This window comes from Oncorhynchus gorbuscha, unplaced genomic scaffold (genome assembly GCF_021184085.1).
Source record: "Oncorhynchus gorbuscha isolate QuinsamMale2020 ecotype Even-year unplaced genomic scaffold, OgorEven_v1.0 Un_scaffold_3604, whole genome shotgun sequence".
NCBI classification, from domain to species: Eukaryota; Metazoa; Chordata; class Actinopteri; order Salmoniformes; family Salmonidae; genus Oncorhynchus; species Oncorhynchus gorbuscha.
In genome coordinates this window covers 22,501-35,706 of record NW_025747806.1, presented here as the reverse complement: position 1 = coordinate 35,706, position 13,206 = coordinate 22,501, and the positions used below count along the sequence as shown (strand labels likewise).

The 13,206-nt window shown below is 47.2% G+C and overlaps 1 pseudogene; it reads right to left on the bottom strand.

The window, feature by feature from the left end:
• Positions 1–4,433: 4,433 nt before the first annotated feature.
• The window catches only part of LOC124027950, a 19,867-nt pseudogene continuing 11,094 nt past the window's right edge, over positions 4,434–13,206 (bottom strand).

Here is a 13,206-nt window from a genome sequence, read left to right as displayed (position 1 = left end):
TCCGTCTGATAAACAGTTCTGTCGGACTCGGAGGGTGAACAGTAAACAACAACAAGTCCAATCAGATTGTAAACAACAAAAAGTCCAATCAGATTGTATTAGTCACATGCTTTGTAAACAACAACAACAAGTCCAATCAGATTGTAAACAACAACAAGTCCAATCAGATTGTAAACAACAACAAGTCCAATCAGATTGTATCAGTCACATGGTTTATAAACAACAACAAGTCCAATCAGATTGTAAACAACAACAAGTCCAATCAGATTGTATCAGTCACATGCATTGTAAACAACAACAGGTGTCGACTAACAGTGAAATACTGACTGACAGTAAGAGTACCTCTGTGTTTTCAGTGTAAATCTCCACCTTCTCCTTTACAGTACGAAGGAGACTCAGTGATGTTTTCCTATGTGTGTGTGTATATGTGTGTGTGTGTGTGTGTGTGTGTGTGTGTGTGTGTGTGTGTGTGTGTGTGTGTGTGTGTGTGTGTGTGTGTGTGTGTGTGTGTGTGTTCAGGACATAGTCCTTTCCCTGCCTGTGGTCCCCGTCGTTCCCTAAGAGTCAGATGTCAACGACAATGTGCTGTACCTGTAGTTGCTTTCATCAGGTCATTTATAGAACAATATAAAACATTTTAGACCGGCTGTCTGGGATGTGTTCGTTAGTCCACACCGTAGCAAAGCAACAAAACATTCTCAGATTAAGTCTAGTTAAGAATCTGTTCATCAAACCAGGAGTTGATGTAACCTTAAATAGTGTTCCCTCAAAAGGGTTAGATTAAATAAGTGCTGATAACGAGGAGTTGAGATTGTGTTCAGTAGAGGAGTGAGGGAACGGGGAGGGAGAGAGAGGGAACGAGGAGGTAGAGAGGAGGAAATAGGAGGAAGAGAGGGGGAAAGAGGAGGTAGAGAGAGAGGGAATGAGGAGGAAGAGAGAGGGAACGAGGAGGAAGAGAGAGAGAGGGAACGAGGAGGAAGAGAGAGGGAACGAGGAGGTAGAGAAGAGGGAACGAGGAGGTAGAGAAGAGGGAACGAGGAGGAAGAGAGAGAGGGAACGAGGAGGAAGAGAGAGGGGGAACGAGGAGGAAGAGAGAGGGGGAACGAGGAGGAAGAGAGAGGGGGAACAAGGAGGAAAGAGAGAGGGAACAAGGAGGAAGAGAGAGAGGGAATGAGGAGGAAGAGAGAGGGAACGAGGAGGAACAGAGAGAGGGAACGAGGAGGAGGAGAGAGAGGGGAACAAGGAGGTAGAGAGAGGGGAACGAGGAGGAAGAGAGAGAGGAACGAGGAGGAAGAGAGAGAGGGAACGAGGAGGAAGAGAGAGGGGGAACAAGGAGGAAGAGTGAGAGGGAACGAGGAGGAAGAGAGAGGGGGAACAAGGAGGAAGAGAGAGGGAACAAGGAGGAAAGAGAGAGGGAACGAGGAGGAAGAGAGAGAGGGAATGAGGAGGAAGAGAGAGAGGGAACGAGGAGGAAGAGAGAGAGGGAACGAGGAGGAAGAGAGAGAGGGAACGAGGAGGAGGAGAGAGAGGGAACAAGGAGGTAGAGAGGAGGAACGAGGAGGAAGAGAGAGGGGGAACAAGGAGGAAGAGAGAGGGAACGGCAGGTAGAGAGGAGGAACGAGGAGGAAGAGAGAGAACAAGGAGGAAGAGAGGAGGGAACAAGGAGGAGGTGAGAGAGGGAACGAGGAGGAGGTGAGAGAGGGAACGAGGAGGAAGAGAGAGGGGAATGAGGAGGAAGAGAGAGAGAACGAGGAGGAAGAGAGAGAGGGAACGAGGAGGAAGAGAGAGGGGAACGAGGAGGAGGAGAGAGAGGGAACAAGGAGGTAGAGAGGAGGAACGAGGAGGAAGAGAGAGGGGAACAAGGAGGTAGAGAGGAGGAACAAGGAGGAAGAGAGAGGGAACGAAAGGTAGAGAGGAGGAATGAGGAGGAAGAGAGAGGGAACAAGGAGGAAGAGAGAGGGAACAAGGAGGAAAGAGAGAGGGGAACGAGGAGGAGGAGAGAGGGGGAACGAGGAGGAGGTGAGAGAGGAAGGAGTAGAGAGAGGGAACGAGGAGGAAGAGAGAGAGGGAACGAGGAGGAAGAGAGAGGGGAACGAGGAGGAAGAGAGGAGGGAACGAGGAGGAAGAGAGAGGGAACGAGGAGGAGGAGAGAGAGGGAACAAGGAGGTAGAGAGGAGGAACGAGGAGGAAGAGAGAGGGGGGAACAAGGAGGTAGAGAGGAGGAACGAGGAGGAAGAGAGGGGGAACAAGGAGGAAGAGAGGGGAACGAGGAGGTAGAGAGGAGGAATGAGGAGGAAGAGAGAGAGGAACAAGGAGGAAGAGAGAGGGAACAAGGAGGAAGAGAGAGAGGAACGAGGAGGAGGAGAGAGGGAACGAGGAGGAGGTGAGAGAGGGAACGAGGAGTAGAGAGAGGAACGAGGAGGAAGAGAGAGAGGGAACGAGGAGGAAGAGAGAGAGGGAACGAGGAGGAAGAGAGAGAGGGAACGAGGAGGAAGAGAGAGAGGGAACGAGGAGGAAGAGAGAGAGGAACGAGGAGGAGGAGAGAGAGGGAACAAGGAGGTAGAGAGGAGGAACGAGGAGGAAGAGAGAGGGGGAACAAGGAGGTAGAGAGGAGGAACGAGGAGGAAGAGAGGGGGAACAAGGAGGAAGAGAAGGGAAGGAGGTAGAGAGGAGGAATGAGGAGGAAGAGAGAGAGGGAACAAGGAGGAAGAGAGAGAGGGAACAAGGAGGAAGAGAGAGAGGGAACGAGGAGGAAGAGAGAGGGGAGAACGAGAGGAGGTGAGAGAGGGAACGAGGAGGAGAGAGAGGGAACGAGGAGGAAGAGAGAGAGGGAACGAGGAGGAAGAGAGAGAGGGAACGAGGAGGAAGAGAGAGAGGGAATGAGCAGGAAGATGAGAGGGGAAAGGAGAGAGAGTGAGAGGGGGTAAAGGGGAGAGGTGGATATGAAAGAGAGAGGGAACGAGGAGGAAGATGAGAGGGGAAAGGAGAGAGAGGAGGGGGGTAAAGGGGAAAGAGAGGTGGATATGAAAAAGAGAGAGGGAACGAGGAGGAAGATGAGAGGGAAAGGAGAGAGAGTGAGAGGGGGTAAAGGAGAGATATGAAAGAGAGGGAATGAGGAGGAAGATGAGAGGGAAAGGAGAGAGAGTGAGAGGGGGTAAAGGGGGAGAGGTGGATATGAAAGAGAGAGGGAACGAGGAGGAAGATGAGAGGGGAAAGGAGAGAGAGTGAGAGGGGGTAAAGGGGGAGAGGTGGATATGAAAGAGAGAGGGAACGAGGAGGAAGATGAGAGGGGGAAAGGAGAGAGAGTGAGAGAGGGTGGATATGAAAGAGAGAGGGAACGAGCAGGAAGATGAGAGGGAAAGAGAGAGGGAAGGTGGATATGAAGAGAGAGCGAGCAGGAAGATGAGAGGGGAAAGGAGAGAGAGTGAGAGGGGTAAAGGGGAGAGGTGGATATGAAAGAGAGAGGAAAGATGACAGGAGGAGGAAGAGAGAAGGGGAATGAGGAGGAAGAGGAGAGGAAAGAGAGGAAGATGAGAGGGGAAAGGGAGAGAGTGAGATATGAAAGGGGGAGAGGTGGATATGAAAGAGAGAGGAAGATGGAAGATGAGAGGAAAGGAGAGAGTGAGAGGGGGTAAAGGGGAGAGGTGGATATGAAAGAGAGAGGGAACGAGCAGGAAGATGAGAGGGGAAAGGAGAGGGAGTGAGAGGGGGTAAAGGGGGAGAGGTGGATATGAAAGAGAGAGGAACGAGCAGGAAGATGAGAGGGGAAAGGAGAGAGTGAGAGGGGGTAAAGGGGGAGAGGTGGATATGAAAGAGAGAGGAACGAGCAGGAAGATGAGAGGGAAAAGGAGGAGAGAGTGAGAGGGGGAAAGGGGGAGAGGTGGATATGAAAGAGAGAGGGAACGAGGGAAGATGAGAGGGGAAAGGAGAGGATATGAAAGGGGAGAGGTGTTATGAAAGAGAGAGGGAACGAGCAGGAAGATGAGAGGGGAAAGGAGAGAGGAGTGAGAGGGGTAAAGGGGGAGAGGTGGATATGAAAGAGAGAGGGAACGAGCAGGAAGATGAGAGGGGAAAGGAGAGAGAGTGAGAGGGGGGAAAGGGGGGGTAGAGGTGGATATGAAAGAGAGAGGGAACGAGCAGGAAGATGAGAGGGGAAAGGAGAGAGAGTGAGAGGGGGTAAAGGGGAGAGGTGGATATGAAAGAGAGAGGGAACGAGCAGGAAGATGAGAGGGGAAAGGAGAGAGAGTGAGAGGGGGTAAAGGGGAGAGGTGGATATGAAAGAGAGAGAGGGAAAGGAGAGAGGAGAGGGGGTAGAGAGAGGCCTGGATGAAAGAGCAGGAAGATGAGAGGGGAAAGGAGAGAGAGTGAGAGGGGGTAAAGGGGGAGAGGTGGATATGAAAGAGAGAGGGAACGAGCAGGAAGATGAGAGGGGGTAAAGGGGGAGAGGTGGATATGAAAGAGAGACAGGGGTGAGGTTGGTCAAGCCTTTCAACTGGTTTAAACCGCTTATTTTATTAACCAATCAAATCACAAGCTCCAAATATAGTCCTTCTCAATTGGCCAGTCCGTTATCTACCACTGTCTCACATTGGCTGTCATCTCTTCATGCCCTTATCCCAATATCCAATCACCTTGCAGATCCACTTCCTATATTCTTCCCATTGTCCAATCACCTTGACGATCCAGTTCCTGTATCCCTCTCATTGTCCAATCACCTTGTGTATCCAGGGTGTGAAGGCGGAGACTTTAGTGTAGACGCCAGGTGAGTGTTGCGTGCGACAGGAGTGACCCCACGATGTCACACCGTACACTACCCACCCTCCGCCCGGACGCTCACACACCAACGGGCCGCCGCTGTCTCCACGGCAACTGTCCACGCGGCGCTCTGATTGGCTGTCTGTCCCGGCGCAGAGCATGCGGCTGAGTGAAGGCTCCGTGGTAACGCTGTTGGCAGTGACGACGGGGAGGAGAGAGAGAGGAGCCTGTTGGAGGGTCTTAGAGTAGGAGCGACCTGGAGGACAGAGAGAGACGATTACCATTACACTGGGCCTTTAGTCTGTTTAATCAGAGAGATGATTACCATTACACTGGGCCTTTAGTCTGTTTAATCAGAGAGATGATTACCATTACACTGGGCCTTTAGTCTGTTTAATCAGACGATTACCATTACACTGGGCCTTTAGTCTGTTTAATCAGACGATTACCATTACACTGGGCCTTTAGTCTGTTTAATCAGACGATTACCATTACACTGGGCCTTTAGTCTGTTTAATCAGAGAGACGATTACCATTACACTGGGCCTTTAGTCTGTTTAATCAGAGAGGCGATTACCATTACACTGGGCCTTTAGTCTGTTTAATCAGACGATTACCATTACACTGGGCCTTTAGTCTGTTTAATCAGAGAGACGATTACCATTACACTGGGCCTTTAGTCTGTTTAATCAGAGAGACGATTACCATTACACTGGGCCTTTAGTCTGTTTAATCAGAGAGACGATTACCATTACACTGGGCCTTTAGTCTGTTTAATCAGAGCGATTACCATTACACTGGGCCTTTAGTCTGTTTAATCAGACGATTACCATTACACTGGGCCTTTAGTCTGTTTAATCAGACGATTACCATTACACTGGGCCTTTAGTCTGTTTAATCAGAGAGACGATTACCATTACACTGGGCCTTTAGTCTGTTTAATCAGACGATTACCATTACACTGGGCCTTTAGTCTGTTTAATCAGAGAGACGATTACCATTACACTGGACCTTTAGTCTGTTTAATCAGAGAGACGATTACCATTAAACTGGGCCTTTAGTCTGTTTAATCAGAGAGACGATTACCATTACACTGGGCCTTTAGTCTGTTTAATCAGACGATTACCATTACACTGGGCCTTTAGTCTGTTTAATCAGAGAGACGATTACCATTACACTGGGCCTTTAGTCTGTTTAATCAGAGAGACGATTACCATTACACTGGGCCTTTAGTCTGTTTAATCAGAGAGACGATTACCATTACACTGGGCCTTTAGTCTGTTTAATCAGACGATTACCATTACACTGGGCCTTTAGTCTGTTTAATCAGAGAGACGATTACCATTACACTGGGCCTTTAGTCTGTTTAATCAGAGAGACGATTACCATTACACTGGGCCTTTAGTCTGTTTAATCAGAGAGACTATTACCATTACACTGGGCCTTTAGTCTGTTTAATCAGAGAGATGATTACCATTACACTGGGCCTTTAGTCTGTTTAATCAGAGAGACGATTACCATTACACTGGGCCTTTAGTCTGTTTAATCAGACGATTACCATTACACTGGGCCTTTAGTCTGTTTAATCAGAGAGACGATTACCATTACACTGGGCCTTTAGTCTGTTTAATCAGGCGATTACCATTACACTGGGCCTTTAGTCTGTTTAATCAGAGAGACGATTACCATTACACTGGGCCTTTAGTCTGTTTAATCAGACGATTACCATTACACTGGGCCTTTAGTCTGTTTAATCAGACTATTACCATTACACTGGGCCTTTAGTCTGTTTAATCAGACGATTACCATTACACTGGGCCTTTAGTCTGTTTAATCAGACGATTACCATTACACTGGGCCTTTAGTCTGTTTAATCAGAGAGACGATTACCATTACACTGGGCCTTTAGTCTGGTTAATCAGAGAGACGATTACCATTACACTGGGCCTTTAGTCTGTTTAATCAGAGAGATTACCATTACACTGGGCCTTTAGTCTGTTTAATCAGAGAGACGATTACCATTACACTGGGCCTTTAGTCTGTTTAATCAGAGAGACGATTACCATTACACTGGGCCTTTAGTCTGTTTAATCAGAGAGACGATTACCATTACACTGGGCCTTTAGTCTGTTTAATCAGAGAGACGATTACCATTACACTGGGCCTTTAGTCTGTTTAATCAGAGAGATGATTACCATTACACTGGGCCTTTAGTCTGTTTAATCAGACGATTACCATTACACTGGGCCTTTAGTCTGTTTAATCAGACGATTACCATTACACTGGGCCTTTAGTCTGTTTAATCAGACGATTACCATTACACTGGGCCTTTAGTCTGTTTAATCAGACGATTACCATTACACTGGGCCTTTAGTCTGTTTAATCAGACGATTACCATTACACTGGGCCTTTAGTCTGTTTAATCAGAGAGACGATTACCATTACACTGGGCCTTTAGTCTGTTTAATCAGAGAGACGATTACCATTACACTGGGCCTTTAGTCTGTTTAATCAGAGAGATGATTACCATTACACTGGGCCTTTAGTCTGTTTAATCAGAGAGACGATTACCATTACACTGGGCCTTTAGTCTGTTTAATCAGACGATTACCATTACACTGGGCCTTTAGTCTGTTTAATCAGAGAGACGATTACCATTACACTGGGCCTTTAGTCTGTTTAATCAGACGACGATTACCATTACACTGGGCCTTTAGTCTGTTTAATCAGACGATTACCATTACACTGGGCCTTTAGTCTGTTTAATCAGACGATTACCATTACACTGGGCCTTTAGTCTGTTTAATCAGACGATTACCATTACACTGGGCCTTTAGTCTGTTTAATCAGACGATTACCATTACACTGGGCCTTTAGTCTGTTTAATCAGACGATTACCATTACACTGGGCCTTTAGTCTGTTTAATCAGACGATTACCATTACACTGGGCCTTTAGTCTGTTTAATCAGACGATTACCATTACACTGGGCCTTTAGTCTGTTTAATCAGACGATTACCATTACACTGGGCCTTTAGTCTGTTTAATCAGACGATTACCATTACACTGGGCCTTTAGTCTGTTTAATCAGAGAGACGATTACCATTACACTGGGCCTTTAGTCTGTTTAATCAGACGATTACCATTACACTGGGCCTTTAGTCTGTTTAATCAGACGATTACCATTACACTGGGCCTTTAGTCTGTTTAATCAGACGATTACCATTGCACTGGGCCTTTAGTCTGTTTAATCAGACGATTACCATTACACTGGGCCTTTAGTCTGTTTAATCAGAGAGACGATTACCATTACACTGGGCCTTTAGTCTGTTTAATCAGAGAGACGATTACCATTACACTGGGCCTTTAGTCTGTTTAATCAGACGATTACCATTACACTGGGCCTTTAGTCTGTTTAATCAGAGAGACGATTACCATTACACTGGGCCTTTAGTCTGTTTAATCAGACGATTACCATTACACTGGGCCTTTAGTCTGTTTAATCAGAGAGACGATTACCATTACACTGGGCCTTTAGTCTGTTTAATCAGGCGATTACCATTACACTGGGCCTTTAGTCTGTTTAATCAGAGACGATTACCATTACACTGGGCCTTTAGTCTGTTTAATCAGACGATTACCATTACACTGGGCCTTTAGTCTGTTTAATCAGAGAGACGATTACCATTACACTGGGCCTTTAGTCTGTTTAATCAGAGAGACGATTACCATTACACTGGGCCTTTAGTCTGTTTAATCAGAGAGACGATTACCATTACACTGGGCCTTTAGTCTGTTTAATCAGAGAGACGATTACCATTACACTGGGCCTTTAGTCTGTTTAATCAGAGAGACTATACCATTACACTGGGCCTTTAGTCTGTTTAATCAGAGAGACGATTACCATTACACTGGGCCTTTAGTCTGTTTAATCAGACGATTACCATTACACTGGGCCTTTAGTCTGTTTAATCAGAGAGACGATTACCATTACACTGGGCCTTTAGTCTGTTTAATCAGAGAGACGATTACCATTACACTGGGCCTTTAGTCTGTTTAATCAGAGAGACGATTACCATTACACTGGGCCTTTAGTCTGTTTAATCAGACGATTACCATTACACTGGGCCTTTAGTCTGTTTAATCAGACGATTACCATTACACTGGGCCTTTAGTCTGTTTAATCAGAGAGACGATTACCATTACACTGGGCCTTTAGTCTGTTTAATCAGAGAGATGATTACCATTACACTGGGCCTTTAGTCTGTTTAATCAGAGAGACGATTACCATTACACTGGGCCTTTAGTCTGTTTAATCAGAGAGACGATTACCATTACACTGGGCCTTTAGTCTGTTTAATCAGACGATTACCATTACACTGGGCCTTTAGTCTGTTTAATCAGAGAGATGATTACCATTACACTGGGCCTTTAGTCTGTTTAATCAGAGAGACGATTACCATTACACTGGGCCTTTAGTCTGTTTAATCAGATGATTACCATTACACTGGGCCTTTAGTCTGTTTAATCAGACGATTACCATTACACTGGGCCTTTAGTCTGTTTAATCAGACGATTACCATTACACTGGGCCTTTAGTCTGTTTAATCAGAGAGACGATTACCATTACACTGGGCCTTTAGTCTGTTTAATCAATTACCAGGGCCTTTTAGTCTGTTTAATCAGACGATTACCATTACACTGGGCCTTTAGTCTGTTTAATCAGAGAGACGATTACCATTACACTGGGCCTTTAGTCTGTTTAATCAGAGACGATTACCATTACACTGGGCCTTTAGTCTGTTTAATCAGAGAGACGATTACCATTACACTGGGCCTTTAGTCTGTTTAATCAGAGAGACGATTACCATTACACTGGGCCTTTAGTCTGTTTAATCAGAGAGACGATTACCATTACACTGGGCCTTTAGTCTGTTTAATCAGAGAGATGATTACCATTACACTGGGCCTTTAGTCTGTTTAATCAGAGAGACGATTACCATTACACTGGGCCTTTAGTCTGTTTAATCAGACGATTACCATTACACTGGGCCTTTAGTCTGTTTAATCAGACGATTACCATTACACTGGGCCTTTAGTCTGTTTAATCAGAGAGACGATTACCATTACACTGGGCCTTTAGTCTGTTTAATCAGAGAGACGATTACCATTACACTGGGCCTTTAGTCTGTTTAATCAGACGATTACCATTACACTGGGCCTTTAGTCTGTTTAATCAGAGAGACGATTACCATTACACTGGGCCTTTAGTCTGTTTAATCAGAGAGACGATTACCATTACACTGGGCCTTTAGGTTGTTTAATCAGAGAGACGATTACCCCTTCATCTTCCACACTAAATCACCCACTAAACCCCCTGTTCTTCCCCACTAAATCACCCACTAACACCCCCCTCATCTTCCACACTAAATCACCCACTAACACCCCTCTGGTCTTCCCCACTAAATCACCCATTAACACCCCCCTGGTCTTCCACACTAAATCACCCACTAACACCCCCCTCATCTTCCACACTAAATCACCCACTAACACCCCTTCATCTTCCCCACTAAATCACCCACTAACACCCCCTCATCTTCCCCACTAAATCACCCACTAAACCCCCTGTTCTTCCCCACTAAATCACCCACTAACACCCCCCTCATCTTCCACACTAAATCACCCACTAACACCCCCTGGTCTTCCCCACTAAATCACCCACTAACACCCCCTCACCTTCCCCACTAAATCACCCACTAACACCCCCTCATCTTCCACACTAAATCACCCACTAACACCCCCTGGTCTTCCCCACTAAATCACCCACTAACACCCCTCACCTTCCCCACTAAATCACCCACTAACACCCCCTCATCTTCCACACTAAATCACCCACTAACACCCCCTGGTCTTCTCCACTAACACCCCCCTCGTCTTCCACACTAAATCACCCCCTCCCTCTCACCTGTGTCCCCCCAGCCTGTGATGTGACAGTTGGAAGCCTGTTTCAGGACTCTCTCCTTGCGTAGCGGCAGACAGGCGGGCAGGACGTGCCGACTGAACGCCACACATCGACCGCGGCCCTTCCCCGCCACTCCCGGTGACAGACGCACCAAGGCCAGGTCGTAGTCGTTGCTGTGGGAACGGTAGCTAGGGTGCAGGACGATCTGATCGACGGCGTACTCCTCCTCAAACTCCTCGGGAACCAGAGAATGGTAATCTCCAACCCTCACCTTGTACTGTTTAGTAATGTTACCATGCCTGGAGGAGAGAGAGGAGAGTTAACCAGAGAATGGTAATCCCCAACCCTCACCTAGTACTGTTACCATCCCTGGAGGACAGAGGGAGAGTTAACCAGAGAATGGTAATCTCCAACCCTCACCTTGTACTGTTTAGTAATGTTACCATGCCTGGAGGAGAGAGAGGAGAGTTAACCAGAGAATGGTAATCTCCAACCCTCACCTAGTACTGTTACCATCCCTGGAGGAGAGAGAGGAGAGTTAACCAGAGAATGGTAATCAACCCTCACCTAGTACTGTTACCATCCCTGGTTAACCAGAGAATCTCCAACCCTCACCTAGTACTGTTACCATCCCTGGAGGAGAGAGAGGAGAGTTAACCAGAGAATGGTAATCCCCAGCCCTCACCTAGTACTGTTACCATCCCTGGAGGAGAGAGGGGAGAGTTAACCAGAGAATGGTAATCTCCAACCCTCACCTAGTACTGTTACCATCCCTGGGGGAGAGAGAGGAGAGTTTTAGAGTTTGATAGATCTGTAAAGTACAGAGTTTTAGTTTGGGGCGGCAGGTTAAGTGGTTAATTAAGAGCGTTGGGCCAGTTTGAATCCCCGAGATGACTAGGTGAAACATCTGTCGACGTGCCCTTGAGCAAGGCACTTCACCCTCTTTGTTATCAGAGTGTCTGAATGTACCTGGAGACAGTAACTACCACTGTTCTCTGTTTCCTGTTTCCTGTCTCTCTATCAGAGTGTCTGAATGTACGTAGAGACAGTAACTACCACTGTTCTCTGTTTCCTGTTTCCTGTCTCTCTATCAGAGTATCTGAATGTACCTGGAGACAGTACCTAACACTATTCTCTGTTTCCTGTCTCTCTATCAGAGTATCTGAATGTACCTGGAGACAGTACCTACCACTGTTCTCTGTTTCCTGTTTCCTGTCTGTCTATCAGAGTATCTGAATGTACCTGGAGACAGTACCTACCACTGTTCTCTGTTTCCTGTTTCCTGTCTGTCTATCAGAGTATCTGAATGTACCTGGAGACAGTACCTAACACTATTCTCTGTTTCCTGTCTCTCTATCAGAGTATCTGAATGTACCTGGAGACAGTACCTAACACTATTCTCTGTTTCCTGTCTCTCTATCAGAGTATCTGAATGTACCTGGAGACAGTACCTAACACTATTCTCTGTTTCCTGTTTCCTGTCTGTCTATCAGAGTATCTGAATGTACCTGGAGACAGTACCTAACACTATTCTCTGTTTCCTGTCTCTCTATCAGAGTATCTGAATGTACCTGGAGACAGTACCTAACACTATTCTCTGTTTCCAGTCTCTCTATCAGAGTATCTGAATGTACCTGGAGACAGACACAGGGATCACCACACAGACACAGGGATCATTCCACAGCAGAACACATTCAACAGGACACAGTCCCTCCTACTCTGGGAGACAGACCGTTAGTACCACAGCAGGACACAGTCCCTCCTACTCTGGGAGACAGACCGTTAGTACCACAGCAGGACACATTTAACAGGACACAGTCCCTCCTACTCTGGGAGACAGACCGTTAGTACCACAGCAGGACACAGTCCCTCCTACTCTGGGAGACAGACCGTTAGTACCACAGCAGGACACATTTAACAGGACACAGTCCCTCCTACTCTGGGAGACAGACCGTTAGTACCACAGCAGGACACAGTCCCTCCTACTCTGGGAGACAGACCGTTAGTACCACAGCAGGACACATTTAACAGGACACAGTCCCTCCTACTCTGGGAGACAGACCGTTAGTACCACAGCAGGACACAGTCCCCCTACTCTGGGAGACAGACAGTCAGTACCACAGCAGGACACAGTCCCTCCTACTCTGGGAGACAGACCGTTAGTACCACAGCAGGACACAGTCCCTCCTACTCTGGGAGACAGACCGTTAGTACCACAGCAGGACACAGTCCCTCCTACTCTGGGAGACAGACCATCAGTACCACAGCAGGACACAGTCCCTCCTACTCTGGGAGACAGACCGTTAGTACCACAGCAGGACACAGTCCCTCCTACTCTGGGAGACAGACCGTTAGTACCACAGCAGGACACAGTCCCTCCTACTCTGGGAGACAGACCGTTAGTACCACAGCAGGACACAGTCCCTCCTACTCTGGGAGACAGACAGTCAGTACCACAGCAGGACACATTTAACAGGACACAGTCCCTCC